Below are 5755 nucleotides of genomic sequence, written 5' to 3'. Positions count from 1 at the left end.
AACCGATACTCATAACATTTTGTACACTGGTTTAATTTAGTCAAACTTAAAATATAGGATAGCTTTAATCTTGATGGCACCTCTCATATAAACTAAATTTTTCATACTGCACTCCTCTGGAAGTATTTGTGGTAGAGTATTGGAGCTTGGTATGGAGATATATAAAATCAATTCCATACTTATGGACAAAAATGTGCGCAATAGGCGAGGAGGTGTGCCACGTCCCATACAAACTAAATTTTTCATACCGCATGTGTGGAAGAGTACTGGTGAGAGGATAACGAAAGAGGTTTAAGAAGGTTGTAGTCTGGAAATATTTTGAATAGGGTTGCCACCTGTTTGAAATGTTAAATTCAAATTATTTTATAAGTTAAGTGAATTATTACAATATTAGTATCAATCGAAAAGCGTTTGAAAAGGCTTCAGTTTTAAGCTACATGTAGAAGGTTGCTATATGTTTAAAAAGTCAAATTCAACTTGAATTAAGGGAATAATTTATCTGAAAGGAAGGTTGTAATTTAAAAAAATTTAATAGGATTGCCACCTGCTTAAAAGCGGAATATAATTTAATTATTCACAAGTGTAAATTGTCACACGAAAGAGTTTTAAGAAATCTTCAGTTTGAACATTCAGAATTTTTATGGGTATCAATCGAAATAGTTCTGAAAATATTTTATTTCTTAACCCCCCGTTTGAAAAATTAAATTGAACTAGAATTAAGGGAATTTATCGAAATATGTACCCCAATATGGGTTTCAGACGAAAAAGGTTTAAGAAGGATTTAGTTTGAAATATAGTGAAGGGGGTTAAAAAAGAGAAATTTGGAAATTTGATTTATTTTTTGTTAATTTAAATAAGTTTAGTTTAATTGAAATAAACTACACCTAATGTAATGCGCGGAAATTTCATACACTTAGCGCAGCAGGCGAGAGCAATCGAGTTATTGTATAAATCAAACAATGGTTGAGATTTTTGTACAAACATGCAGCAAACATTTAGAAACAAACTTTGCTGATCACTCCATGTTAACGTTATTTGCACTTACCTTAGCTCTCAATTGCAGCTAAGCTCTTGGTGGAAATGGGCTATTAGTTTTACAAACTCTTTACAAAATACTTTTAAAATAATTTTGTGTAAACACGTAAGATACACCGATTGTAATAATTCACCTCAGTTATTACTAAAATTTACTTCGACAATTTAAACAGTTGTTAACCATTTTCAAAAATATTTTCGAAATAAAGCTTTTTTAAACCTATTTCGTTTGAAACCCATATTGTAATGGGATTTAATATATTACTTAAATTTGATTCAAATTTTCAAAGGGATGGCAACCCCAAAAAATATCCCATATGCTAACACATGTTATAAATAGTCTGTGTGCAAATTTTTCCGTCCAGCCGTTTCACTGTGAAGAAATAACAAACATTCCAAAAAAATTATGGTGATTTCTCATTAGTTTTGACACATTTTATGAACATTTGGCTACAAGCTTTAAAAAATTTCAGTGCAATATCTTCTTTCTTAGCGAAAATATACAATTTTGAAAAAAAGTGAGTTTTGCCCAAAATGTGCCGTTAAAACATATGTGTACCAGAAAATAATCAATTGCACATTTTTGAGGTAAAATATATGTTCCACTACACACTGTGCGTTCTCGTTCGCGATAGAGCCAGATATCAATGATCGCAATTTCTTTGTAGCATTAAAGGAGCGCAAGCAGCTATTGCAATCGCAGAGAACAAAAACAAATAATAAATATTCCTGCACGATCTTGAGCTTTTCGACTTTTCGTTTATTACAATCATACAAATATTTATATATTTTTCTTATTTTTGTTCATTAAGAGGGTGAGCAAATATACCTATTTACATACTACATACAGATGAATGTAGTTGAATAGATCCGAAATAATTTGTATAGCGTTATAAGCGTATTGACTTAAAAATTGAGCATTGAATCGAGAGCTGGCGACGCAGTCTATCGCTTATATTGATGTAGATTCTACATAGTAGAATATAGATTGTGTAAGTTTCTACTTATGCTATAGTATATGTATATGTATGTACATAGATATGTACATAGATATGTATAGCTACTCAGTTGTCGTTGCGGATTTGTAGCTACAAACAGCGGGCGGCAACAGTAGGCAGCTTTTTAATTAGCTTTTGAGATACCTCTCGTCCATACATACATACCTGTCGGCAAACATGAGCTGTCGTCTACGAACAACTATGCGAAAAGAGTGTTGAGATTCATAAGAAAGTATTCGCATATTTCAATTAAGGTGAGTGCGCATATCTCTTAGGCCCCCAACCTGCTCGCGGTTCTCTGCTCGAGAGATCTTTGTTGAAGAGTCTTATTAATAATTTTTTTCCTAGACGGCGCCAATTTGCATGAATGTATGAGTGAGTTGTGTCAAAGAATAACATAAAAAATTATCGTGTCTTCATTAGATTGGGTCGTCTTTCCTTTACTCATAAAAAGCTCTGACTCAGTCTCTTTGATTTAAAATATTCAAAAATCAAAACTTTTAGATCAAGATTTTGGTAAGCTCTAAAAATATAGTGAATTTCTCCTTTAATGGGGTAAGGACATTCTTCGGGATTTACAGTTTTACCCTGGGATTCCGTAAGCAGTCTCTAGTCACTATTAGTGACTTTTGGTGGTTAACATGGATTTTGAGACTATTTGGTATTCAGTAAGCTGTCTCACAAAAAGAAAAACGTGGACGAAAAGATAATTGCTTTCTGTTTTATTTTAAAAATGCGAAAATGAAGCGAAGAAATATTTGTGCAACAACAATTTCATTAGGAAATACCTTAACCAAAATGCTTTACTGTCATAAAAATTCATTGAGAAAAAATAATTTATTTTTGAAACATTAAAATCTAAAGATTATATAAAAAAATAAAACTAATCAAAAAAGAAAAAAACTAAAAAAAAAAATATAAGAAAAACCTCTGCGTCCGAGTAGGAGTCGAACCCGGATCTCTCGAGCGGCAGTCTGATGCATTAACCACTCGGCCATTGCCACTCTTGGAGTGGTGCGGGCAAAAGGCATACATACATAAATGCTATCAGTTGTATTTGTTTTCACCACACATTTTTGGTAAACCTTTTGTGATTCTCTTCTACTGAATACCCAAATTATCTCAAGTTACAAAAATAGTCACCAATTGCTAGTCTCAAATTTAATGACTGGAGATGAGACTGAATTACTGAATACCAGGGTTAGTTTAACGACTACAATTCTTCTGGTTATTCTCAACCTCGACACTTGCGCCGGCGTTCGTTCACTCTAGTCAACGTGAGAACTTTTGTGCGAGATGAGGATTACCGTCTTGGTTCACGGCAGAAAGATGAGTTATTCGGCTTGGGGGTCAAAACTGTCTGTTCACTAGTAGGTGCAGCTCCAAGTGGTGTTAGGAATGGGTGCCGTTTCCAAAAAATCGGTCTTTTGATTAATCACGGTTTTTTATTCATGTTTTAAACCGTCTAAAAAACTGTTTTAAAAACCTGATCTTTTCGGTTTACCGAAAGAACGAATTAAAAAAAACCTGCAAAAAAAGAAATAAAAAAATAGATATCAAATTAAATTAAATTTTCACGTATACTTATTACTTACTGCTGTGCAACGCAGATTAATTAAAACCATAATTTTTCTTAATTTTATATAACAACTTTATGTCCAAATATACTAAATATATTGGATATATTTATGCAAAAGCAAACTTCATTTCACAAAAAAAAAAACTTTTTTAATTTATAAATAAATAATAATAACAAGCAGTTTAGGAATAAGATTTATGTAGATTAACCCTGGTATTCAGTAATTCAGTCTCATCTCAAGTCACTAAATTTGAGATTAGCAATTAGTGACTATTTTTGTGACTTGAGACGATTTGGGTATTCAGAAGGGGAGAGTCACAAAAAGATTACCAAAAATGTGTGGTGAAAGCAAACACAGACAGTCAACTGATAGTGTTTATATATGCCTTTTGCCCGCGCCGCTCAAAGAGTCGCAATGGGCGAGTGGTCAAAGCATTAGGCTGGCAGCCGAGAGGGTCCGGGTTCAAGTCCTCCTCGGCCGTAGAGGATTTTTTTAATTTTTATTTTTTTATTTTTTTGTTAGTTTTATTTTTTTTAACAATCTTTAGATTTTAATGTTTTAAAAACAAAAAAATTAAATTTTTTTCAATACATTTGTATGATATTAAAGCATTTTGGTTTATTTCCTAATGAAATTGTTGTTGAACAAATTTCCTCGCTTCATTTTCGTGTTTTTTTTTTTTAATAAAATGGAAAGAAATAAGCTTTTCCTCCATGCTTCTATTTTTGTGACCGGCCCTTAGCCAGCTGACAAATTAGTGACTTACTTTTGAGACTAGAGACGTGAGACAGCGTACTGAATACCAAATAGTCTCAAAATCCAAGTTCGCCACCAAAAGTCACTATTAGTGACTAGAGACCGCTTACTGAATGCCAGGGTTAGATTCATGTACGGACGAAAGAAAAGTTGAGTATGTAGAAGAAGGAAGGGATAAAGACAAAAATTAATATAAAAGTAAAGAACGCTAAAGATAAAAACACAGAAAAAGGTACATTTAAATACTGAATATATAAATTATATATATGTATATATGTATATATAAATAAAAGGAAGATGTCTGACGGAGTTCGAATATGGGACCACCTACAGAAGAACATGGAAACAAATGTGAAATGTAATAAAACAAATAAAGTACATAAAAATAAAAAATTAAAAAAAAATTAAAAAAATATTTTGTTTTCCTATTGATATTTTATGTGCAAAAGTAGTTAGTTACAAATTAGTTGCATCAAATGCAGAGGTAACCACCCTTGACTACATCTAATGCAGATGTAAACCACCCTTGACTATTTCGCGGTCATCGCCATAGAAATATAGTTAGTTTTCGTCAAAGAAAATACACAGACAATAAGTGACTTTTTAGCTCCTTCCTAATCAACATAAAGTTAGCTTATAGTTAGACACATTTCCTGCAGGGTAATGACAAAGGTGTGGGAGAATATCTCAAGTAGCACACTGGTGTATAACTTGGTGTAAATTTGTGAATTTTGGTGCAATTAATCAGATTTATACCGAAATTCGTAAATCTACACCAATTTATGCACCAGTGTGCTACTTGAGATGTGTATAGATGAAAAAAAGAATGAAGATGAAGATCAGGATAAACGAAGAATAAAGATTAAGATAAAGCAGTAAATGAGCGATATGTATATAATTACATATGTATATATGTATATGGTAATATATTACTAACTTCAAAATTGAGTGTACAGTGATTATTTTTTTTTTTTTTTTGTGGAAGTCAGGGATACCAGCTCACCTGGGGCTAATTCCCCGAAACTCCTGAAAAAAGTTCGCTATTCTCAATGAAATTTCCCCAAAATTAATTTTGCTACATATTTAAGGCTCTTCATTATCATTTCATATCAGGCTCATTTTATTTATTAAAAAAAAAAAAAAAAAAAAATATCATTAATTGTGATATATGTAAGTATGTATGTAATAAGGACATTCCTTTTAACAGTTTATGTTTATAATATAAAAAGCTACTACGATGACTTGGTGGCCAAAAAGAAACGAGAAAAGTGAGTGTCAAACGAAAACGTGGAAAAAGTGAAAAATTTCGGCATGCTTAGTTGCAATTTTTTTAAGAGGGTATTATCGGCAAAGAAGATAAACGATTTTGTTTCAATAGCAGCTATA

This window comes from Rhagoletis pomonella, unplaced genomic scaffold (assembly GCF_013731165.1).
Source record: "Rhagoletis pomonella isolate Grant_MI unplaced genomic scaffold, Rhpom_1.0 Rhpom_scaffold_00003, whole genome shotgun sequence".
NCBI lineage: Eukaryota > Metazoa > Arthropoda > Insecta > Diptera > Tephritidae > Rhagoletis > Rhagoletis pomonella.
Note: the sequence above shows the minus strand (reverse complement) of the source record.